Source organism: Helicoverpa armigera, chromosome 28, assembly GCF_030705265.1.
Source record: "Helicoverpa armigera isolate CAAS_96S chromosome 28, ASM3070526v1, whole genome shotgun sequence".
In the NCBI taxonomy this organism is placed as follows: domain Eukaryota; kingdom Metazoa; phylum Arthropoda; class Insecta; order Lepidoptera; family Noctuidae; genus Helicoverpa; species Helicoverpa armigera.
Window position 1 is genome coordinate 2,342,994 of NC_087147.1, and position 26,314 is coordinate 2,369,307.

The 26,314-nt window shown below is 33.1% G+C and overlaps 1 protein-coding gene across 2 annotated transcripts in view; it reads right to left on the bottom strand.

The window, feature by feature from the left end:
• The window catches only part of LOC110380162 (homeobox protein OTX1), a 61,493-nt gene extending 37,823 nt beyond the window's left edge, over positions 1–23,670 (bottom strand). Inside the window, exon 1 of one of the 2 annotated variants that reach the window (XM_021340052.3) lies at positions 23,386–23,670. The gene's annotated coding sequence lies outside the window, so the exon portion shown is untranslated. The remainder of the gene's footprint in view (positions 1–23,385) is intronic. The other variant, XM_021340053.3, reaches the window with a different exon arrangement.
• Between the last annotated feature and the right edge of the window lie 2,644 nt (positions 23,671–26,314).

The window sequence follows — 26,314 nt, forward strand, 5'->3', positions numbered from 1 at the left end:
TTGTAATACATTTATTTCATCGACTATTTAACACTCAGCTGCAATCGTTTAGACTGGAAGGCGACCGCAACATAGCTGGAAAAAGGCTCGAGAGAAAACGATATTTGATCGACTATTATTACGACTGAAGTTTCTTATGTAACTTTCATACAGATTAATACAAGTATCGCATCTGAAAATCGAACAATACCGCTCTTACTTCTCTTTGCTAAAATCTTCCCATTCCCTCATAAAATTGATCTAAAAACTTCCTAGCCCATCTATTTTCATTGCCCGTATCGCAACCAAGCTGCGACCACGCCATGTTTTGACAAAGACATTACACACGGCGTGATAATTGCCTGCGCAGGGGCACCCATTGTGACAGATTTCGCGCATCGGAACACACTATTAACTATTTCTATGGCAGACATGTATATTTTTTCTGAGTAACCATTTGTCAGACCACAATGGATCTGTCGGCACTTTTTGTGGTGGCTGTGGGATGATGGTATCTAGGGTTTTTGAAAGATTTTAAAGGGAAATTGACGTAGGAAATAAGAGAGGGCGTGATGATAGTAATGTACTTAGAATTCCAGTTTGTACAATAGGTGTTGACTTCAATCATATATAGTTATAGCAAAGGTATGAATTCTAATAATATTTCTCAAAAAAATTATATGAGTTAGTAATGAGTACAAGTAAACATGACAGCTTTCCTATTAATTGTGATTATTTAATTAGTGAAAAACGTACTATGTACTTGTAGAAATACTCGATGACTTAAAAAAAAGAGAGATTGTTATAAAATAGACAGCGTTAATATTTCAGAACTGAATATAGCTAGAAGGCATTTCAAACTATAAGACTAAATTTGTATAATCGTGACTAATCTATTCCAAGACAAAGTGTACTCTAAGTCTAATTTTAAATACTTAGATTAAAAGCTCAATCTAAAATTAAGTTTGGAGCACCTGCAAAGCTTTTAATATCTTCAAAATAATTCAACAATCAGTTCTCAGAAATTAAAATATTTTAATTTGACATCCAAATCAACGGATATGTCACTGGGCCTCAAATATTTTATTTCTTGTACCCAAACATCAGAAAAAAAGTTATTGGACGCATGTTTAGGATGAAGGCACAACGTCTCCTATTGTCCAACATGACAGTTGCCAAACATTCTATATTTGAATGTAACTTTATTTTATATTGTTGGGTTGGTAGCAATAGTTGAATAAAATGTTTGGTTATTTAAAACTAAGTTGGAATAGTTTGTTTTGTTGGGTTTGCTTTTAACAATATCATCTCCCGAGTCTGTTCCCAACTATGTTAGGGTCGGCTTCCAATTTAACCATATGCAGCTGAGTACCAGTGCTTTACAAGGAGCGACTGTCTATCTGACCTCCTCAATCCAGTTACTAGAGCAGCCTAATACCCTTTGCTAAGGGTGGGTGACAGATATACCGGCTTCTGACTACCCGTAATGACTGACAAAGATATTCAAATGCCAGCCGGGACATAAACACGGCACCAAAACAGACAGTTTACAATATCGAATCTAATATTTCATAATCAAAATCTAAAACTTAGCTAATCCCAATCAAACAGAAATCAGCCATTATTTTACATTCTTCTACAATTATAAGATAGCCAAATTGTTTTTTTCTATTCAAGGTCAAACAATCTCAAAGATTTTATTCAAGATTACTTATATTCATAATTATCTAGATTATAATCTTAGTTGCTACTTGTGATACGTAGATTGGATCAACTCTGATATTATCTGCATCAAAGATAAAATATCAATCTTTCAGTAGAATCTAGAATGCCTGACTCATTGCATGGTTTTTATCAAATACTTCTAGTTTGCAATGTGCTATCTACCAACGTTGATATCGTGCGTAGATCAATGATACATTCATATCATGACTTAAAAGTAAACAGAATGAGTAACTGTGACAAAAATATACAATGTTTTCCTTAAATTTTAAGAAATTTTGCAAATAATGCCGTATTTTTTATACATAGATGATGTAACAGTATTGTTTTTTTTTATTTGTTTATTCATAAATTCACTTTTAAGTAAGTCATATCTGTAGCGACTATCTATAATGTTAAAAGCCATGTAATGATGATATTAAATACTTAACGAGTAATTTTCATTGCAGATAGTTATCAAATCATCGACGTAAAGATACGGCAATGTAATTAATTACAATTTGAAATCCAAAATTACATAACATCAATCTGTTCTAATATAAAGAGGATTTTTTTAGTTTGTTTGTACTCGAAGACTCTGAAACTATTTCTCTGAAACTGATTTGAAATATTCCTACACTGTTGGAAAGCTATACTCTTCCCGTATAACATAAGCTATAGGTATTTCATCCCTGTACTAGCAATAGTTCACATGGGACGCGAGTGAAAAATACCAAAATGTAATTAATAACAATTCAATCAAAAGCCAAAATTGCATAACATCAATAACAAAAACGTTTTGCCAAAAGAGAGCAATTCCCTTGGGTCTATAGAAAACAATTACCCGCACAGTGGGTCGAACATAATATGCACCAGACAAAAAGTAAAAGCAGTTGATACTCAAGGGACGTAACTCGATACAGTCATTACTTGTTTGATTATTGCTCCAGTTTTGGGGGATGAAAGATTTAAAGAGGGGTGTGGTAGAACTGATAGATGTTTGATGAGCGTAGTTTTGTGCGTTTTTATTGATGAAGCTCGTGTTACGTGTTGGACCAATGTTTTTAGTTTGAGTAAACAATGATGTAGTCAAACTGTGCTCTTTCACATTTTAAGAAATCTGATTTCTTAAAAAAAATATTGTATATTTTCAAAAGTTTTTAACAAAAAGTGCTATAAAATAAAATACAAGAATTAAACATTTGCAGATAAAAACATTGCTACATGAGCACTGTTTAAATAATGTTTCGAATATATTTTACTAGCTGAAAAAATTGATATTATTTAAGAATGATACGATTATCATCGTCGTGTGTTACCTTCAAATATCACGCGTAGTAATTGTTTATTTCTTAGAATTCATTCAAGCGTTATCAAACATGATATTAGAAAGAGGACTATTTGATAATGATAGCAAGCGTATGCGTATTATCAAGATTGTTATGTTCTGCTGTTGAATTGAGGAATGTCATCATAATTTCATTTTTTAATACATTTATCAATAAAATTATTGGAACGTTTAAGTTTATAACACCTGTTAAACTTATCACTTGAAAAAAAAATCCAGACTACAAGATAAAATGAATTCCGAGTATGTACATCATTTTTATTTTATTTTATTTATTTGGCTCACCAACAATCGTTTACACGATACAATTATTGAATACAAAAATCATAAAAATGATAGTAATATACCATCTCAAAAAACCAACACATGGCCATATTAAAACACCAAAAAACACAAGTAGCAAACACTTACGGACCACAATTCAATTTCTAAGTTAACATCTGCATTTAATAACATACAGGGCCAATATCGGGCATATTTCAACAAAAACTGCTACCGCAGACTCTAATTGCGGCGAAGCCCCGGGGGGCGGAGTCCCCGGGGAGTTGGTAATGGCCCGTGTTAGCAAATAGCCCACTGTGCGATGAGCGGCCTCTTGGCTTGGCTTTTTGCGTTTAAGGCGGGGTTTGACTAATTTGTATTTTGGGAGTTGTTAATGTTTTTTTGTATTGGTAATAGGTGGTTCTACGAAGGTAAATATCGATACTTGTAAATATGTGTGTGTGTTATCGATAAACTCAAAAATAGGTACCTAATTTTTTTACGATAAACTCAAAATTTACCGGACGAAATATCATGCGTTTTCCTGTTTAAATGTAGTGATTCATGAGGAAGGTTTAGGTATCGCTTTTTTTCGTAATATTGTTGAAGGCTGAGTTTCTTTGTCTATTTATTTCATAACGATGACTGTGCATAAGGCTAATCGGCAGCTCAGTAACCCGGCGATTTTGTAACTGTAGGTAAGACCAATCCAAATTAAAAGTTACTAAATTCAGGCAAATTTACAAAAATTGATATCAATTCTCGGCTACCTATAACTCGACCCAAAGATATCATTACAAAAATAATACCACCAAATTCAAACAGCTAATATTCCATACATTAACATGATTACAATCTCAATACCATAAGGTTTCCCATACAATTCATATCAATACGTTTCATATTTTCTCCATTGTAATTTTGGCGGGCGCACGCATTGAACAATATGCACGTGGCCGCCATTGTTACTAACCAGTGTTGCCAATTGATTATACTTACTAATTTGGTAGAGTGCTCTTGATTTTTAGGGTCTTATTTTGGGAGTAATTTTCGGTTTGAGGACCGTGGTATTAGGAGCTAATTTAACAGAAAGGTTTAAAAAAAGTTATCAGCGGGTTTCCGGGTCGTCGTGAATGGAAAGTATTGTATAAAGTATCTTTATTTGCGATAAATGTTAATACATATTTTGATTATCTTACGAAGCAATTCAGGGCAATTCATTAAAGTTTGAAATTAACAAAATACATATAGTTTGCTGCAGTGGGTCTGCAAAGTGCATAAATTTCGTATTATTTGCAAACGAAGCTTGCTGATTTGGTGTTCAGACAAAGCCTAGTTCAAAATAATAGATGTTAACACCTAAAATAACACAAAATGTGTACCTTTTGTGTTTGCACTGTTAAAATTCTTTTTTAGCAGAATTTCAGCTTGAATTTCAACAATAAAGGCCAATAATAATATTTTTACTGCCTGTTCGGAGGTAACTTATAATATGATCCTGTTTACTATTGTACTTTACCAATAAAATCGTATAACGTTTTATAATCCACATATCACAAACAGCAAAAAAGTTAAAAAGCCTATCATATTTCATAGCAAAACTGATACCTGAAAAAAAAGTTACGTAAAAAACGTCAAAAACACAATTACGCATAACCCTGCCATGTGCGGTACACACAAGTTATTACAACGTACCCAACTAAATATAGCTACGGAATTTGGTCGGGTAAACAAACTTCAGTAAATCGATAGTGGGAGGGAGACAGCAGCACTATTTATTCGAGATAGAAAAAGATAGGTGCAGAGGGAGTTGGTAAGGCGTGGTTACGGGTCTGTGAGAATGCTATGAGAGTGAAAGAGACAGGTATAAGTTTGTCGTTTCGTTGGTTTTGTGCAAAGAAAAGAGGTTTTATTTGAAATGTGAATGTAAATAAAACATATGACTTATGAAACTGTTTTTAGCTTCGCGTCTGTTATTGGAAAATGCTTTTTTGAATTATTATTGCCAGGTTGATTGGTTTACTTACATAAGTAGGAGAAATGTATAATGTTTTTAAACAATTGATAGTAAAGTACATATTCTGTGGTGTTCTAAGATGTTTCAAGTTGGTTCTATGAAAATATGTAATACGATAGAAAACAGTACTTAGGTACAAATATGTAAATAATAAAATCTTTATTCGAGTAACCATGACAAAGGCAGGAGGTTTTGTTCTTTACAGTAAAACTTAGTTAGAACTTTGTTTCACAGCACGGTTTTGGAAAATTGAAAAGCCATGTTGGCGGTGTATATTGTGAATCAATCTAAATAACGATGAACCAGTTCTAGCTTAGGACGCTGGAATTCTGGTAATTGATGTCGGAAGTTCTCAATTCTTTTTAAAGTACCTACTTATTCAAAACCAAAATAACTTAGAAAATAAAGTCATTGCAGGCATTGAAGAAACCTAACAGCTACACGCTAACATCATTCTACAGTCAATTGAAAGAAAGTACAAACAAAAAATATCCATTCAAATCAAAACACAACGAAACTTTTTTCACGACTAAAATTTTAGATTGGCAACCCGATTCATGCGTACCAACACGCACATTCTAATTAATGCATCCTCTACGTGACTTTGAAAATAGAACACTAACAAAAGTTAATTTATAGCGTCGACTTTGTGTTCGAACGCTTGTACGTGATTATAACAAATAGTTAGGTTTTATTGTGTAGTGGCTACGTAAAAAACCTTTTTAATTTCGATCGTTATGATTTTCGACGTGTGTGGGAGGTTTTGTGAAATTAATGATTGTGAATGGGAGGTTTTAAATGCTGAATTTTTGGTGGCAGGATTGGCAATTGTGATAATAATTCGTAGCGACTTATCTTAGTATTTTATTGAATAAGTATCGTATAGTAGAGTATTTTCTCTGTACTTACATGCTGGGCTCATTGTGCTCACGTTGATTGACTTAAATATAAATGATTTTAATTACATATTCTATATTGAAAACAGCCTTTTGTTAAATAATAGTTCCTAGTGATTGGCGGGTCTACAAAAACAGACTTTCTTTAGCCTTACATACGAGCATGATCATGTTGCATAAAATTGAAAAAATATACCTACTAGAAAGAACAAAAAAATCATCCAAATACCATGACTTATCTGTAGATCTATCTATCTTGTCAAACCGCTATAATTATTATGATTACAGTTAACGAAACGGGTGTTGAAAGTTTTTTTCTATTATATATAAAAGGGGCGTAATCTCACCCCTGTTTTTGAAAAACAGGACTACTCATTGTCAAATTGGCTATGTGCCATATAGGCATTATGTGTTCGGAACATCTGCCTGTTGAAAAAAAAACTGCAGTTGTTTATGGACATCAAAATGGCGGGCTTTTGTTTAGGTTATAAACCCTTTCGTAATTTTATTTTGGAAATGACAATGCTGCGGGGTGATATTGTTTGAAATGATTGCGTATGAATTACAAATGGCTTTTTGTTCTACAACGCTGCCTAGAGTTTGCGTCAACCAAGTCGACCTGAGATTTATACCAATCTCATAGGATGTGAATTAGGTATATTTACAAAAGAAACGTAGGTACCTAATGTTCTTCCAATCTGACAGACAGACATGTCATGTTTCTTAGAAGTTAATTGCGCCACTTCTTCGTTTCGTTCGAAGGGTGGGCGTTTGGGGTCTGTTTGACGTTCAAAAAATAATGCTGCTAATATTATACGATTTATACGTATGGATGTTTGTTCCTCATTCACGCAAAAACTACTGAATGGATTTGTTTAAATCTTGGCAGTAATATAGTGTAAGGTAAACGTGCCAATAGTCGTCGGATTTCGGAAATCACTGAATTTGAAGCGCTACTGTGTGTTAAATATTTAATAGAAAAATGAAAATTTTTGCATGACGTGATAGAGTATTTATTCATTATTCTAATTAACTAATGTTTTTTTAATCATTTTGATGGGTTTATATACTTATTAAGGCAAAAGTAAAAAAAGGGCGATTTGTACCAATAGTCGTCTGATTTGTACGGATACTCGTCAAATTATCCCAGTACTCGTCAACTTTTAATGCTAATGTAAACTCTCTGCTCTTGAATATAAGGTTCAAGTTATGTACATTTTTTTTGTGCTTGAATTTGTTAAGCGTACTTGTGCTTTTGAAACATCAGGTAGGTAGATAGATAAAAAACCAAATTCCTATTTAGAATAGCAGGTCATAATCTGTTAGAAGAGCAGGTATTCAATAAAACAGATACATGGTTGCATTTTAATTTATATTCCTATCTATCAAACGCTTGGAATCACAAAACCAGTCTATGTATAAAATATCTATATAGTTATCGGCACGAATTTTGAGCTCTGACCTACATCTGCGCAGAAGTGATTATTAGCAAAGAACCAATCCCGAGGGCCAATCACCGCTTTAGCCCGTCCCCGCGCCTCACTTCATACCACAAAAGGGACCCAATAAATACTTCTGCGCAGGAGTAGGTCAGAGCTCAAGATTCGTGCCGATAACTATACTAATATTATAAAGCTGAAGAGATTGTTTGTTTGAACGCGCTAATCTCAGGAACTACTGGTCCGATTTGAATATTTATTTCAGTGTTTGATAGCCCATGTATCGAGGAAGGCTATAGGCTACTTTTTATCCCGGTACGGGAAGTAGTTCCCACGGGAGCGATGAAACCACTGGCAGAAGCTAGTATGTTATATTTTTAATCATAATAACGATGCAGTCATGTGCATATGTAGCACGAGTAAAATAATTACTTTTAAAATATTTAAATTGTAAAATAAAATAAATAGTATTCACAAAAAATAAAAGCCACATTCATTTATATAACCGTTCAAACTCAATAATAATAATATCTAATAAGCCCCACAGGGCATCTGAGGTGGATGACGGGGAGTAGCGACCCCGCGGGGCTATATATCCGAGTGCTCCGGGGAGAGTATACTGTCCCCCATCTCCGGCCTGCTTGAGTGAAGGTCTCCCGGCCATTGGCTTGCCTTCATTGGCCGACCAGAGTGGAGTCGCTAGAGCAGGGTTAGCAGCCCTGCTCGGAGGGTAAGTGCCTCGTGGTAAGTGGCGAGTTGGCCGGTGATGCTGGACCCACAGGGAGCGCGTGATCTGCGTTTAAAGTCCGCTGAGGTATCCTCACCCTTCAGTCGCTCATGTACCTGTTGCCCTCTTGTTACGATTTAGCAACTGATTCCCGGGGGACCCGTAAGTGAGGTGGCGAATCTCCACCTGCCATTTTAACATGTATTTTATACATTGTCATCGGCAGGTGCCATAGTTCTTCATCATCATCATCCTCCGAGCCTTTTTTCCCAACTATGTTGGGGTCGGCTTCCAGTCTAACCGGATTCAGCCGAGTACCAGTACTTTACAAGAAGCGACTGCCTATCTGACCTCCTCAACCCAGTTACCCAGGCAACCCAATACCCCTTGGTTAGACTGGTGTGAGACTTACTGACTTTTGACTACCCGTAACGACTGCCAAGGATGTTCAAGGATAGCCGGGACCTACAGTTTAACGTGCCATCCGAAACACAGTCATTGGTGTCATTGCAGGATATACTTGGAAAGTACATACAAACTTAGAAAAGTTGCGTTGGTACTTGCCTGACCTGGAATCGAACCCGCGCCCTCATACTTGAGAGGTTGAATCTTGGCCCATCAGGCCACCACGACTTTTTTCCAGGTGCCATAGTTCCTATAGTTTCCTATATCCAATCAACATCCCTCGCAACGCAATAGCCCAAGTAGTTTTCCTCCATAGTTAGCAATACTTTAGCACAGAACCGGAGATTGTCCTTGGGTTCATTTCTATAGTATATACAGGGATAATCGTCGGTTTCGTGTCACCATTTCATTAAAGTTGTCTTACAAGGGCGTTTTAAATTTTTTTGCTGCATCTGATGTTGTGTGTGGGCCCTTGATTTACAGCTTTTATGACTTTTAAAAGGCCCTCTTGCTTGTAGTTTCTTTCAGTCATGATCTGCTATTAAAATTACGATCATGCAATCACTAAATACAGACAATTTTAAATAAAAAATCTTACTTAAGATTGCTCAAGTAAGATTTTTTATTTAAAATTGTCTCTTTACCCATCAATATCGAATACGACAAGCAAAGAAGTGACAGCGATGGAAGCTATGTCATCTTAGTTTTAAAACTGATTTTAGATTTGTAGAAAGTGCATACTTATAGAAAACAGGGGATTTAACCATTAAGAAACATATTAATTGAACCGAATAACATGAATGTGTACGTGCATCTAGAACCAGCAGAGTAAAATTTACCCCTAAGAAAAAGCTTAAAAGAAACGCAGTTTTATGAACAAATGTAATCTTAATCTTAAATATGTTTGTTCTAGACAGTTATCAATTTTGTAAAAGTCCCGATATTAGCTATTTATTCGCATTTTGTACTGTAAAACACAAAATATCCTCATTATGACGAGTTTAGGTGCAACTTTTGAGCATGTCAGTAGTCGTCATAATAATTGTAAAATTGACGGGTTTTGGGTCAAATGGGAGTTTTGAAGTACCAATAGATGTCACATTAAAAAAATATATCTTCTATGTTAAAAGTATTCCAAATTGCATATTACATCGCTAGCAAATAAACTTAACTATCTAATTGAACAAAGAAACATACCACAGACCCCACTGGAGTTATGTAAATCAAAACACAAAACCACGTGCTGAGTTTCACTTTTGACAGCTGAACTTCACGAAAAAACGATTTTGTTAGGGCACACACGTTTGAAATAACATATCTTAGAAGCCGTGACTGTTAAAACCCCGTATTGTTATTTCAATTGTGCAATATATTATCAAGAATATGTTGATATATAAACCGGCCCATTTTAAGTTCAGTAGAAAATAATAATAAAAGTTTTAAGATTAATTGACGACTATTGGGGCATGACGACTTCACCCGCGTTTACCTTACATAACATAGGTACATAACGTAAAGGCAACTTTTTTTTATTAATATGTGGTAATTAGTTCCTGCGTGATACTGTTTTCCCAATGTTAGTGTCCACACTAAGACCGGTTAAACAATATTGAAGGCAAAATCATTTGTCTGGCGCCATGTTATTACAAACTTCCTTCAAACCAAAACATGAATGACGAAGCCCAAAGCACAAACAAAAATACACATACACATACATACATTATACATTCTATTGTGTATCTCTAAGCCAACATACACGTTTCTCTAATTGGTAGTCGGTAGTGATTCAGCAGAAACCATTGTTAGCTACCGTGTTACGTACAAACTTGTTAACGATATGTTTTTCAAAGTTTTTTTTTTGTGTTAGTTTGGACACGGAGGAAGGAAAGGTAGCGGAGATGACGTAAGGTAGGTCAGGCACCTTCTTGTAGGTCAAGCAACGTACAGGCGATATCAGTTTTTAAAATCCATTTCACAAAAGAAGTCCCGCCGACGCAGCGCTAGTGTCTATGCGATAGCTCAGTAAATACACACAAAAATATATAGTTCCACAATTTTCCCCGGGACTTCTTTCGTGAAATGGTCTTTAGAACTAACTTTAGGTTCCTTGTCAAATCAAAACCAATCTGTTAAAGATTAGTGATTTTATTTTGAAAATAATGAGCGGGTTTCATAGAAGGCGTGTAAGGGCGGAGCTAGTAACGTTCCTCGTCCCCCGAACACCCGCATGTTGTCGCGCTACTTTCTTAGGAGATTTTGCGTTATGACATCTCTGCTAGTCGTTTTGTTCTCTATGGTTGGAACCTATTTGGTGAATCGACAGTTCTGTTTGAACTAGCTGTTGTTCCGTGACTTTGTTTGATATTAATGGTTGTTTAAAGTAAAAATAATACTCTGTATCATTTATGTGAAAAATTTTACGAATATCTTCTATGTGGGTTTCAGCGAATGGTTCAAAAACTTTTGTTATTGTAATTTTGTTTTTGTAATAAATCAATTTTCGAACTATTCCTTATTTTCACTATCTTTTGCAGAAAATATAAATTTACTTTAAGATGACTTTCTATGAATATCCCACAAACAATTCTTTAAGAACAAAGTTTACACCGCAGAGTTTACAAACAGATAAACAGTAATTAAACTTCACATAATCTGTATTTTATATCTAGTCATAGTTATAGCATTGGTTGCTTAATGCTAGACAATTTTATTATCATTAGGAGTTATGCTTTGCTACACTAAAAGCTACGCGCTACGAGCTACGGGCTACGATTCGTAGCAAAAGACGTAGGCAAATATCTTTTGTCTCTAGAGATTGATTCCACCCAATAAAAACGTATCTAAAATCTACTGCCTTTTCCCAGCTATGTTGGAGTCGGCTTCCAGTCTAAATGAATGCAGCTGAGTACCAGTGCTTTACAAGGAGCGACTGCTTATCTGACCTCCTCAACCCAGTTACCCGGGCAACCCAATACGCCTAGGTAAGACTGGCTGTCAGTCTTTCTAGCTTCTGATTACCCGTAACGACTGCCAAAAATGTTCACACAGTTTACCTAAGGGAAAAAAAATACCTATCGACAATAACTTTTTGATAGAATAAATATTGAAATCAAACTGAATTTCTACGTCCTTATCGAAGTTATCATTTGGCGTGTTTCATTTGTAGGGTTTGTACCAGTAGTATTATTTTCAATGCGATTCTACGAGCAACCATGGGATTCCCAAAAAAACTCGCTATAAATGTTCCAAGATAACAAATTGGCTAATCTTTGTCTTATCAACGACACCAATATTGACGTAAATCCACATTAAATTACTAAAAATTATCACAAAACGAACCGGATTTAAACATCGGAATTTAGATACAAAATACCCAATTAAAATCAAATTGTTCGTATATCCGTGCTGTAAATAAAAGCTATAAATATTGTTTTGTTTATCGCTTTTCTTTTAGTGGATTACATAATGTGATTGAATTTGAATTAAGATAAGTATGGTAGTACATTTGAGTTTTGAATCCAATATGGCGTCTATAGAAAAGGCTTGGGAGATGATGATGATAGCGTCTGTGGGTTTTTGTAATTGAGAGTTAATTATCATTGGAATTGCATTACTATTTTGCTAAAAGTTTGGGAAAATGGTAAGTTTGTTGTCTTATTAGAAAATGTATAAGGTAAATCATAGCGATCGTTAATGTGACGAACCGGACCGAAATAGGTACATAGAAGAGATAAAACCTAAAGATATACATAATACACAATAACCTGTATGTATTGTGTACCTATACTTGATATCTATATAAACAAAATTACAAAACTACTCTATCGTATGCATAGAGTTTTTTTATTGTTTGGTTATAAGGAGTTACTTCTAACTAAATCTACTGAACTGATATTCAAAATAGTTTAAAATGAAGAAGTAAATTATTAACACCAACGTAATGAAACCGCTTTTATATCAAATTGTAGGTAGGTATACTTATATTTACAACCTTTGAATATACCTACGGGTAGATATAGGTAATATAGATAACCAACGTTTTAAGTTTATATGTACTAATTTCCTTGAGCCTACATACCTTTAAGTAATTCTCAAGTAAAGAGGACTGTATGCCTAACAGTTGTAAAACTGAATTGTCATAGAGGCCATTACAATAAGATAGCAATTTTATCTGTGAAATAAACTCATGAATGATATGGCATTTGTTTATGAAAATTATGTGCCAATTGTTAAATAGAAGACTGAAAGTCATACCTACTTATACATATAAATTATGTTCCAATTTTAAATAAACTACTGAAAGTCATAGGTACTATACATGTATTTTGTTATGCATAAGGAGAAAATGCGATTGCATACAATATGTTACGATAGGCATATTAATCTATTGAATCGAATATGACTAAAAGAACTTAGGTATAGGTATTATACCAGGCGTTTTTCCACGGTTTCACTCGCTCACAATTGCTTCACACACCTATTTCGGGATAAAATATGCCTATGTTTCTCGGAAACAGTGTAGCTTTCCAAATGTGGAAGAATTTTTCAAATCGTTTCAATAGTTTCGGAGCCCTTTAGGTTACAAACGAACACAGAAAAAATGTTTCCTCTTCATTATTTTTATTTTATTTTCATTCTTTAGCATAGATCCTACTAATATTATAAACGCGAAAGTTTGTATGTATGGATGTATGGATGTTTGTTACTCTTTCACGCAAAAACTACTGAATGGATTTTAATGAAACTTTACAATAATATAGCTTATACATCAGAATAACACATAGGCTACAATTTGTAAACATATTGTTCGAAATACTAAACCTGCGCAGACGAAGTCGCGGGCACCAGCTAGTTAAGACTATATTTATTAAATACAAAGGACATATTAAGGAATTATTTCTGATAAAAATAGACAAAGGTACAAAAATATATATTTTTAATAGTTTCAAGCAATGTCACATACCAAAACTAGTTCCAAAAATTATCTTTAGGAAACATACAAGCATTGGAATACAATTTAATACTTGACTCGGGTGTTCAATCATGATAGCTTATCTGCGCGATACTGTCCAAATTATCATGTTTTTTAAACGATTTCAGCCTGAACGTGACCTCCTTGTTATTTTGTTGATTAGTTTCAGAACGAAACAGGATAGAAAAAAAATGTTTTCTTTTTTGGAAGCAAAAATTATAGGTGCAAGTCTCAGTAGCTGCCCAGCCTTTTCGGCCTTGTTGGGGTCGGCTTCCAGTATAACCGGATGCAGCTGAGTACCTACACCAATGTTTTACAAGGAGCGACTGCCTATTCGACCCAGTTATCCGGGAAACCGTATCCGTAGATCAGACTGGTTATCAAAATTAACCATATGTATAGAGTTCATATTTAATTCTTCACTCTATTAATATTTTTTTTATAATTGATTGATAGTCTTGACGATCCCTAAGACCGCTCACATATTGCAAACTTGTAGTCGGCCGATAGTCTCACTGAGCTTACAAGTCAATATGGTGATTGCTACAATTTTAATTGATTTAAATTAAAGATTAGCAAATGTATCAGCTGCTAGTATTGAAGCAATCGTTTAAAAATCGATTACGTCAAAATTGTTGATAAACGTGACTGATTGTACTACTATTTATACATATTAATTAATCGAATTCTCAAAAAGGAGGAGATTTTTAATTCGTCTAAATCTTTTTATTCTTTCTTACAAAACTTCATTGAGAAAAACTGATTGGTATATAAGTATAATACATATTTATATTTTGATTACTAACTATATATTTTCAGCACCTATTCGTCAATCAATGCATCATTTTATTACTAAAAGTTAAAAATGCATCATTCTTTTCTGATATAATATAACTTAACAAATATGTATATTGTAAGTTTATCGTAAATGGTATAACCTAACTTACTGCATTTCACGTTCTATTGCAAGATTTCTGTCCATCCTCTTTTATTTAAAGGCCATATCAGATCTAATCGTGTAAATAACCTCTATATCAACAAATATCAAGATTAAATACATTAAATTTATCGTAATTCAAAGAAATCTAAATTATCATGCGGAAATTGTAGAGAGTAACTCAACAATTATTCATATTTATTACACTTTATTAGCATGCAATAATTTTAGATACGTAAGCCATTTTATGACTGTCTTATCGTATTGAAATAAATTGGTGGTTCTTATCGCATTTAAAGTCATACTTTTTCTTTAAGTACAGCTATTTATAATACCTACTTCAATATTTGAGTGGTTTAGTTACAGTTGCATGGTTCGATCAATCAGAAGTTGCAACGTTACGGAAGGCACGTTAAAATAGTGGATTCCGGCTGTCAATTGAACATCTTCGGAAGTCATTACGGGTAGTCAGAAGCCGGTAAGTCTGACAACCAGTCTTACCTAAGTGCATCGAGTTGCCCCGTTGTCCGTATAACTGGGTTGTAGAGGTCAGATGGCAGTCGCTCCATGTAAAACACTGCACTAACTCAGCTGCAGTTAGATGGTAAAAGGCAGATATCACACATACTGAGATAAAAACTATGTTTATATCGACACCGTTTTCATCCTAACTGACGACCGATCGGATTAGTTTTCATTGCCATTGAATCTTTTTCAGAATTTCACAATTCAGGTGATATTCTAGTGGGTTTTACATTTCAGGACTAACGGTCTATCTTGAACAACCAATCCGACGTTTGAAGACGTATCTACGAAGCTTCTGATTGGCTTAAATTCTTGCTTGTCAGTGCAGCTGTCAAATTCAAATCTAGCCAGTCGTAGACAATTTTCTAAGTTGAAGTTTTCAAAAATGGGTATGATTTCTGACTTTGTAGTTACAGAGAATTGTATTCAATAGTTTTATACTCTCCATCATCGTCAGACTTTTTATTTTCCCACTGCAGGGCACAGGCCTCTTCTCATACAGAGAAGGAATGAGCATTAATCACCATGCTTGCTAAAGGCGGATTGGCGATTTCAGTCTAAGTACAAGTTTCAAGATGTATACCTTCACTTTTTCTAAGTCATTGGTGTCTAAGATACACTTAGAAAATACATTGAAGTTATAAAAGTTACATTTAATGGGTTCTAGTGTACTTATTATGTGGAAATACGCATTATGAAAAGACACGCCGTAGGAAAAACTATGACCAGGAATGTAAGTACATTTTTGTCGGTATCCGCAATAATTATAGGACCCAATAAACTATTATATAATATCGTAAATATTTATCAGCTTTAACTGTAGATTAGATTGCTATCAGTAAATTGTATCTTGAGTTTATCTCTAACTGAATTACTCCATTCAACTGGTTTTTTATTTGGTTCGTTTTTCCTTTTGATTGTGGCTATTTCAATTACCGATCTATTGGGATTTGATATTACTTGTGTTGGTCTTATATGTCAAACTGCTATGTTTCTTTAAGAAGCAAGAGACAGGTGGGGTATTGAAAGTTTTCTTTACCTAATTTTTATTAAAAAAAATCTCAATTTTTCCATCATCTGCCTAGATAGTACAAAAATATTTATCATAGATTATGTATGTATGTGGCTGATTTCATTGTATGTATTACATGTTATATATCGTTAATAATAAGTAGGTAATTAATAAATTAAGATATTGAGATAAGGACTATTTTAAAAAACCAAAAAGTAAGTACATAGCTTATGCAATACTGAAACGAAATCACCAAAAATCCCACCATAGACAATTAACAAACTTTCTTAATCTAAATACCACAAAATAGGTTTTAATCTGACAATATTACAGAATTACGCGTGTTATTTGTTCAAATAATAAAAATAAATCGTATCACTGAAACAGGTATATATTTTTTTATCTGTAATTACTGAAAATTCTCGATAAGACTACTGATAGGGTATGTAATGCGTACAGATAATATCACAAGTGTCAGGATATAGATTATAACTTGAATTGATGATTTATTTTCGCTAATCTAATTACGAAATGAAAATCCAATGTTAATTTTGATTAGGTTTAGGTATTTACTTTATGGGGTTGAGTCACGTGAGTTTCATTGAGTAAAGTGAAATAATTGAAAAATCTATTTAGCTGGTTCACTGTTTTGTAAGTGTAAGGTAATATTATAAAGCTGAAGAGTTTGTTTGTTTGCTTTCAACGCACTTATGTCAGGAGCTACGGATCCGGATTAAAAAAAATATTTCAGTGTTAGATAGGCCATTTATCGAAGAAGGCTATGGGCTTTTTATCCGGGTTCATGAAGAAGTTCCGACGGGACCACATGGTTTTGTATCTCAGTAGGTAATTAATTAAAGTTCTTTGTTTTGTGCTTGATATTAGCATAGATAGGATTTAATTAAATTAGTAAATAAATACCTAGGTATAACATTAATCAATCTAGACAAGCAGGGTTTTATTGAATAGGTACTTATTACTTACCTATTATGATACCTATGTATTTAATTTTAAATTCCTACTTGATCATTATATACTGAAAATGTGTGGAAACGCAAAACGTTACACCAAATAATAATTCGAAAACGTTTCACCTTTCAACCGAATAATTGGCAACATTTACCAAAACGAAATTATTTCACGTACTTAGGTAAATTACGAACGTTATTACCATTGAAATTGTTTGTTTAATTACACAAATATTCAATATTAATTAACGTGTGCCTCTAAATTGTAATATAACGTAACTATCATTAGTTTTGTAAGCTGCTTGCTAATTGGCGGTAAACGAGCCGTCAGCCATTTTGTGCGCGGGAAAATTGACGTTTCAATTTTGTTTGTCTGTGGTTTATTGAAGAGGTTGTGTAGGGCTACCGTGACATTAGATACATTGCAGTTTTATCATTAATGTTATATTGATTTTCTATTCTAATATAATAAAGAGGGAAAATTATTTTTGTTTCTATTTGAAGGCTCTTCCATAGGCTATATTTTATCTCGGTACGGGCAGTAGGTAGTTGCTGCGGGATACGAATAAAACGCGAGAAAACGGCTTGCTTACTATAAAATTCTATAAGATATTTTTAGTTTGTATTATTACAATTCATAGAATCGTTATAATTTGGGTTTTAAGCCATAGGCTAGTTTTAATCTCCATTTCCGTGAAACTTCAAAGACAATCAAAGATATTCTTTCCTATTATCACTAAGCACTTAGTCTTTTATTGTCCACAGATAATCCAAAATACACCCTTTAAAATAATTCACGGTAAATCAACCCTTCGTTTAGGTAATCTGCGATTAGATGCAAAGTGCAGTAAACAGCCAATTAGCCGATGATTTGTTTGTTTGTTAACAAACGGGGATGCAACCCTTGCTAACGAGCTGCCTAATTAACTGCATATCGATGTCAGATAGTGAAAGGAGAAATAATGAGGCGTTTTACTAAAAAGGTTTGTTGAGCCAATGAGTTAGAACCTTTTTTGTCTAATAATAAGTGCTGGCTGGGTTTGAGTGATTTGAATTTAGAATGATTTGTTGTAAAAAAAGGTTAGTAGAACATTTACCTCTATTGATTACCTATAAGATTTTTTGAATTTAGAATGTTTTGTGTTGTGTATTCTGCATTGAAATGTTTTGCGAAATAGGTAAGTTATTAATTTCAAAACTGTACTTAAAACAAACCATATTTTTTATTTCACCAAATTTCTAATAAAAAAATGGTAATTCGAACTATGTATACCTACCATAACCAGCAAATAAATATTTCTAGATTTTATAATATTTTAGTTTGGTCACTACTCTTTGTTATTTAATCTAAAGGTACTAATATTATAAAGCTGAAGAGTTTGTTCGTATGTTTGAACGCGCTAATCTCAGGAACTACTGGTCCGATTTGAACAATTCTTTCGGTGTAAGATAGCCCATTTATCGAGGAAGGCTATAACTACTTTTTATCCGGGTTCGTGCAGAGGTTCCCACGGGATGCGGGTGAAACCGCTGGCAGAAGCTAGTTAATAAATAAAAATATTTTCTATGGAACAACCTGATCATTGCTGAAAGCATAAATACAGTTATTTACCGTTACTTTATTTAGTAGTAAGTAGTTAAATTAATATTTATAAATAAGTTTCTCAGAAACCGATTTCATTGGTAAAGGCGTTAAGTTTTAATTTTATAGGCTTTTAAGCGCTTGTTCTAGTCGTAAAATTTTGGAAAGCTTGAAAAGAAAGCTGGAAATTCTATTCAAATATCATGTTTAATCAATTTATTCAATACATTTCATATTCATTATTTTACCCATTAGGTACATAATATTCATTATTTTTGCCGTTAGGTAGGTAAGTAAGTGTAAATTACTGTTTACTGAAAGGCTCAAAGCTAAAGTTTTATAAGCGTGTAACACCTCAATAGTTTTCAGGACTACATACTCTTCTTACAAAGTCGGGATAAATTCTAAGACACCTTCAGAAAAATCTATTGAATAGATAGGTACCTATAAATACGATAGACAAATTATAATGCAAGAAGGTATGCGCAAGTGACATACCTATAGCTATATAAAAAGAACATAAGGGTCCCTTGGTCATAAGAACCCTTTTTCATACTAACGAAAAAATAATGTAAGTTAGATAGGTACATTTTTACACACAATCTTAAGTGTACATTATTCTTTCAAAAACTAAAGTAAAATAACCTAAAATATAAAGACAGTCTGTACCTAAAAACTCATAAAAAATATTTGAACTTCACCCTACTAACTTGGGGTTGCTCGAAATGTTAATAAATCGAGGGGGCGTGGTCTCAAGCCACGCCCACAGGGGTGCCAGCCCTGTGTTGCCATAATATACGCACTTAGTGGTAAGTGGTAGAATGGTATGGTAGTTGAGATATTTTTTATTGCCATTTTTAGGAAGAAAAAAATTGGTAAGGGTGTTTTTTGGGGATGGTACTGTGTCGTTATAAAATGGTACTGGTAATATTATTTTTGTATATAGTTGCTGTTATAAAGTAAAATGATTAATAATTGTATAGTTAAGCATTTTTTGTTCCAGACATAAATTATTAGGTAGTCAGTAATTACCGAGTTGAAATAAATATTTATTAAGACGTTTATTACACTGGAAATTTATCTAAGTATAATTAAGACGTATTTCATGTAATTACCTACAAAACTGAATAATGTTTTCCACTGTATTTCTTTTAACAATGTATTCAGGATGGTTTTTCATACCATGTAAATAGGTACATACCTATAGTTTAGCCTACCTATAGTTTTTCATCATCTCACGGACCACAATTAGGTACAAAGTATTAAGAAGTTTTCTTTTGTTTTTATTAAGAACAGTTTTTAAGTGCTAGGTAATTGAACCTCAATGTCTAGACTTTAAAAAATACTGTTACTCGCATATTTAAAAGAAAAACTTGTGGCTACGTGTAGACGATTTTTTTTTTAACACTGGTAGGCACTCATGGTTTTTTATAATTATAAATATATATCTAGGTACTGAGTGCATAATAGTATTTGATTTGTAACATGTTTGGACATTAAAAGAGACTATGACCCTTGAGTTTGTTTCGGCGTTTCTTCTCAGGGATCAGTCAGTTAGGAAATGCCGACCTCAGCGTTCTTAAAATGACGTGTAAAAGTGATGCAATGTCCAACTTGCAAAATAAACGATTTCATTTCAGTAAAATAATGTTTTTTTGTCTAAAAACAGACCATTTAGAAAACTGTTGCTATCCGTACTACTTTTAAAGTGTCTTACTTATAATAAAATCGATGGTGTTTTTAAGTTCACAAAATAGAAACTACACCCAAAAAATATTCAGCAAACCTACTATTATTACCCAGTATTCTTTACAACGCAAGAACAGATTAAATTCGTTTTCAACAATAGAGGTGCACCCTAACGCGTCTACCCAGTTGTTACACCCCTATAGTTGCCACACGCGAAAATGATTTAATATACCATAGAGGGCGGGAGGCGTACCGGATATTGCTCATATAAATATATTAAGGAAGAAGGTTGGTAATAATTAATTTAAGTTTAATGTGGGTGTCTGTATGACTGGTGGTGAGATACCGTTTAACTGTATGAGAGATGAAATTGTATTTGTAAGATTAAATAAAGTTTTCTAAGGTTTATTTGTAGGTAATTAATTCACAATGTTTTGGAAACCATTGCGACAGAAAAATCTGATTTCAAAAATGCTGTTTTAATGTGAGACACAGGAATGTTACCTAAGGTAAACGACGGCAATTTAAAGAACTAAAGAATTGTGAGCTAAAATAAGAACAAAGCCTTTTGTCTAAAATTATGTCTATTAGTTCCTAAATAATTAGAACACACTAGGTATATTACCTATAAATAAAAAATAAAGTTTGTAAAAATACCTAAATCATGATTTTTTGGCAAAAGTAAATCAAATCAAAAATTATAAACATTTAAACTAAATTATTAAATCAAATCTTATTTACCTATTCACATCAAATCCTTCAAAAATTAAAATTAATTGAATTTAAATATTCACTAATAAGCAATATCACTGTATAATTAAGGAAATTACAGTTCATCATTATAAATAATTCGAACCGCGGCCTCGCGCTTAAAATTCAAATAAATTATATTTTTATTTATAACCATAACCAATCTAAATATTAAATGCAAGAATTTGTCTGTCACACGCTTGCCTACAAAACTACTAAGCATCATCTCATCTGCCTAGCCTTTTCCCAACTATGTTGGGGTCGGCTTCCAGTCTAACCAGATGCAGCTGAGTAACAGTGTTTTACAAGGAGCGACTGCCCTATCTGACCTCCTCAACCCAGTTAACCAGGCAACCCAGTACTCCTAGTAAGATTGGTTGTCAGACTTGCTGGCTTCTGACTACCCGTAACGACTGCCAAAGATGATCAATTGATAGCCTATGGAACTACTAGGCGGATTTCAAAAAGCCGTCTTTGTACTAGGTACATAGAAAATTGAGCTACATACCTACATACTTTATTTGAAGTAGGCACTTAACTAAAGGTAAATAATCTTGATAGAACTTTTTATACAAATACATAGGTACCTATTAAACAAATAAACTACCTACTGCTAAAGGTAATTGTTGTTATTGAATTTACCAACATTAATTTTATCCGCATTTTAATTTTAAACTGAGTTTTTCAATGAAAGGTCATATAAAAATTGTTTATCCTAAGTTAAATGTGTTCCTCAAATAGAATATAGGTACTAAGTATCATCCTATGATATAAAGGAGCTAGGCAGAAATACAGTCGGGATACTTTATCGACGGCCACGGATAAAACCGGGAGTCAAAATAAATGTATTAATAAAAATATGCCTATATCAACATTAGTATCTATTATCGTATCGATTTGGACTATAAAGTATTTTTTTGTCAAAATACAAATAAAGAAAACCTTTTGTGTCATCACTTGACCTGATTTATCATTTATTTTATCTTTAACTACAGACTCGATAGGGTTTTTCACACAAAAACTGTATATACCTATAAATATCTATTAAAAATAGCTCTATTTATAAATGAAAACCACAAGAAAATCCCTGCTGTAGTTTTAAAGATTTTCGCAAATTGACAAACGCGGCGGAAGATTTTTTTTTTTTGAGAATTAACAGTAAAAAATAACATTATTTAGTACATGTAGACTTAAATTAAACGCGTACATTTTTCATGTTAAATAATAATAATAAAAAAAACCATTTGATTCACCGCTAGATCGCTTTTGTTGTTTTTTTTCGTTTATTTCTATCGTAAGTGGTCACGCGATCATACACATTAATAATATCGAGGTAGCATTGACAGTTTCCTTGAGTTTTTTTTCTTATTTTTATTAAAGTATCAAAGAGTTTGGTTATTAATTGAAGGCGAGAATTTTGGGTAGAAATATGTAGTTATTTTAAGATTTTAATACCTATAATTAAAGGTTAACAAGAAGTTTGTGAAATTATTGTATATTTATATAATAAAAAAAATTGAAAATGAATAAGAAAAATACAAAAATATATATTTATTTTTTAACTAAGTTTTACAATAATGCATTGTTTAACAATTAAACGAATAACAAAAAGATATCTAAACACTATCGCCTAAAAAGATTAATTTATTGCACTATACAACTTTTTTTACTAAGTACACAGATTATGCAATTAAATAACTTTCGTAATTCCTAATTCTACAAATATTAATCGTTTGATACGCTTCGATATCAACATGTTATCATGCAACTGACATTGTAGATAGGCCTAAACTAGCACGCGACGTTTCACACTTTTTGCTACTTTTTACCACTTTTTTATAAATATTCATTCATTTTCACTCACTAACAACTTTCTATTGTTTGCGTAAATAAGAAAAAAATTATAAAAAATAACTAATTGGGGCGTGTTGGTATTTTTTGCTGTTTGTCGCGATTATTTTCTAAGTTTTACGCTATGTCTATATTTCATAAGAGGGTATTTTAAAATAAAATCTTATCTCAATTATTAATGAGGGTGTTACCTACAATTGTAGGAGGTTACTGACACGGCAGAAAAAAACCCACAATTATCTGTCTAAAAACCCCTCTGCATTGTTTTTTAGGCAAAAATCATTAATATCGAAGTAAAAAGTAATAAAAATTAATTAAAAACTTACCTATTAACGTCAAAATCCAAACTTTCAACTGTTAAACGCACAGACTCAGAAACTTGATAATGCACTCGACAAAAGACAAATATAATACAAAAAAAAATCTAAAAAAATCCGTCTCACAACACGAACAGAACACGACTGGGAGTTAGAACAACTATCTTATCAAAAAAACACGTTAATTACGATTGTAAGTCCGTATTTCGTTGTTGACTTAGGCCTTCCGATATCACTACACGTCTCGTGGTAATGTCGACGCGCGCGCTGGCGTGGTCGATCCGAGACTGCCGCAAACCGTCGCCCCTCGCGTCCCACGCCCCACCCCTTCGAAATTTTCAGGTAAAAAAAAACGGGAAAAACAGATAAAAATTCTGTTTGTAACCTATTTGGTGACAGTTTTTACCTGCGTGAAGGTTGTGTAGGCACGCTGGTGGTCTATGGTGGTATTGTTTCGAAATTTTATGGTTCTTTTGTTTTGTGGGCGTTTCTTAGTTTTTTGGCGCCAGGCACGTGCTGTTATTGTTTTTTTTTTATTATTTAGGGGTTGGTTATTGAGTTAGGTTAATTAGCTACCTATATATATCTGTGTTTTAAGTAGTTTTATTTAATAATAATTCAGTAATTAATGATTGTCTCATTTTATCATTTTTTTTAAATGGTTTTTTGTAACTGAACATCTTAGGCAGTCGCAACGGGTAGTCAGTCCTCAGTAAGTCTGACATCCAGTCATACTTAGGAGTGTTGGGTTGCCCGGGTAACTGGGTTGTGGAGGTCAGATAGGCAGGCGCTCTGGTACTCCACTGCATCCGTTGAGGCTGGAAGCCGACCCCGACATAGTTGGGAAAAGGCTAGCCAGATGATGACATGATAATTTTTGTAACTACTTTTATTAAATTTATACATGACCAATTTGTCTTCTAGTAGATAATTTATGTAAAAATAATTGAGACATGGATAATAATTGTCAGACATACCTTTCGATAACCGATAGGTATGTGTTGATAATAATTTATATCATCAATAATGTTTTGTAATTGAGTAATTTTATATTCGGTACTGTCATAGAAAAACTTGAATAATTACATGTTAATGTTAACTATGGTGTTTGCGTGCGTGGGAATTTGCATATTTACGTAAACAGTGAATTTTAACATAGAAAAAAAATGTATAAAAGAATATTAAGCAAGTACTGAAATATTTTTATGTTTTTTTTTTTTTAACAAAAACCATGAAATAGATTGACTATTAAAAATCAAAATAAATATAATTTAGTAATTACCAACCAACTTAGTTGTCTGAAAGTTAAACGTACATTCGGAGTGCAAGACAGCACTGTAAAAAAAAAAAAGTTAGTCACAGTAATTTCTTGGTCAACGGGATAATCATTGACAATATCATTACTATGAATAATACCATGACACCCAAAATCTATTGTTTTCCATTATTTTCCATAAAAGTGTCATTATTGTCAAAAATAGTAGCTTCTTAAATCCAGCTTAATATAATCCCTCCTTTTATTAACAGGTTAAAAACATAAAAATGGCGCGCAAATAGCAACTTTTTTTTTATTTCTTCTAAAAAGGTTGGATTATGAAATACTTAGTTGAAATTGTCTATGGACTAAGTGTAAGTTTAAAAAGATTAATGTTATCTTTTGCGTTTTTGAGAAATTGATTTGTTCCTTGGTTAAGATGGTGTTTTGGATATAATTGTTATTAGTTATTACTAGGTGTTTCTCGCGGTTTCACCCGCGTCCCTAGACTACTACTGCTTTTAGATTAATATTCTTAGTAGATTTTTAATTTTATTTTACAGAGAATACTTCTTCTAACTTATAACCGGAATTGGTCCAGCCGTTTACGCATGATGTGATGACTATAAGATATAGGGGGTGATTTTTATAAATTATATTATTTGATAGATATAGATTTTTTAAGTACCTATAAGTAATATAGATTACTCCCTCAAAAAACATTAATGAACAAAGTTAGTTCATGATTCGAGAAGAATTTTGTAATTGTGTGTTTATAATAACAGAATAAGGATTAAATATTGGTTACAAGTGGAAAAAACATGTTCTGAAAAATGAATTTTTTGTCTTCGAATAAACATTGCATGCGTTGAAATCTTCTAAACCTACTACGGCTACGGGCTACGAACTCCTACGAAATATATTATTATTGTATTTCATCTGCAGCTTAGAAACTTCTCTCATCACCCGGGTAAAAAGTGACCTATGACCGTTTTAGGGTACTGCATCTAACAGTGGTCTAAATATATCGGGTGTGTCGTTCATAATCACATTAAATTAAATGCGTTAATATACTGGTTAATATATGTCGATTAACACAAAGATAAAAGGAAAAATACGTAAAAATAAAAAAATGTTTTTTTCAAACAAAGTAAATGAAATAAAAATGTGCAAAAATTAGAACACCATATAAAAGTCAGTCATTACAAACAACTGAAATTCTCCCTTGAAAACTGACAGCTGTCAACTGATCAAAACATACGATACTCCTAACTTTATCTCTGCTTTACACATGATGTTGTAAATTATAAAAACGAAAAATGACTCCTGTGGTTAAACCACTGAATGGATTAGGTTATTTTTTTTACAAATCGCCATAGAATATCATAAAGTATATGCGATATGATTTAATGTGATTGTGAACGACACACCCGATATAAATCGGTTCAGCAGTTCACTTTAAAATATAGATTTTATTTAGACAAGCTGTCAAATGACTCCTCCCGCTGTGGGTGCAGCGTGAGGGAGTGTCAGACTCTTACTGAATAAAACCCATCATGTTTCTCCTGTAGCGTACCAGGGCCGCGGTATAAGAAGGAAGATGATATTTTGTATATAAAAGTAACATTTTAAGAAGTAGCTCGCAAGAGTGCTTTCTAAACTAAAAAACGTCTGTTTCTAAAA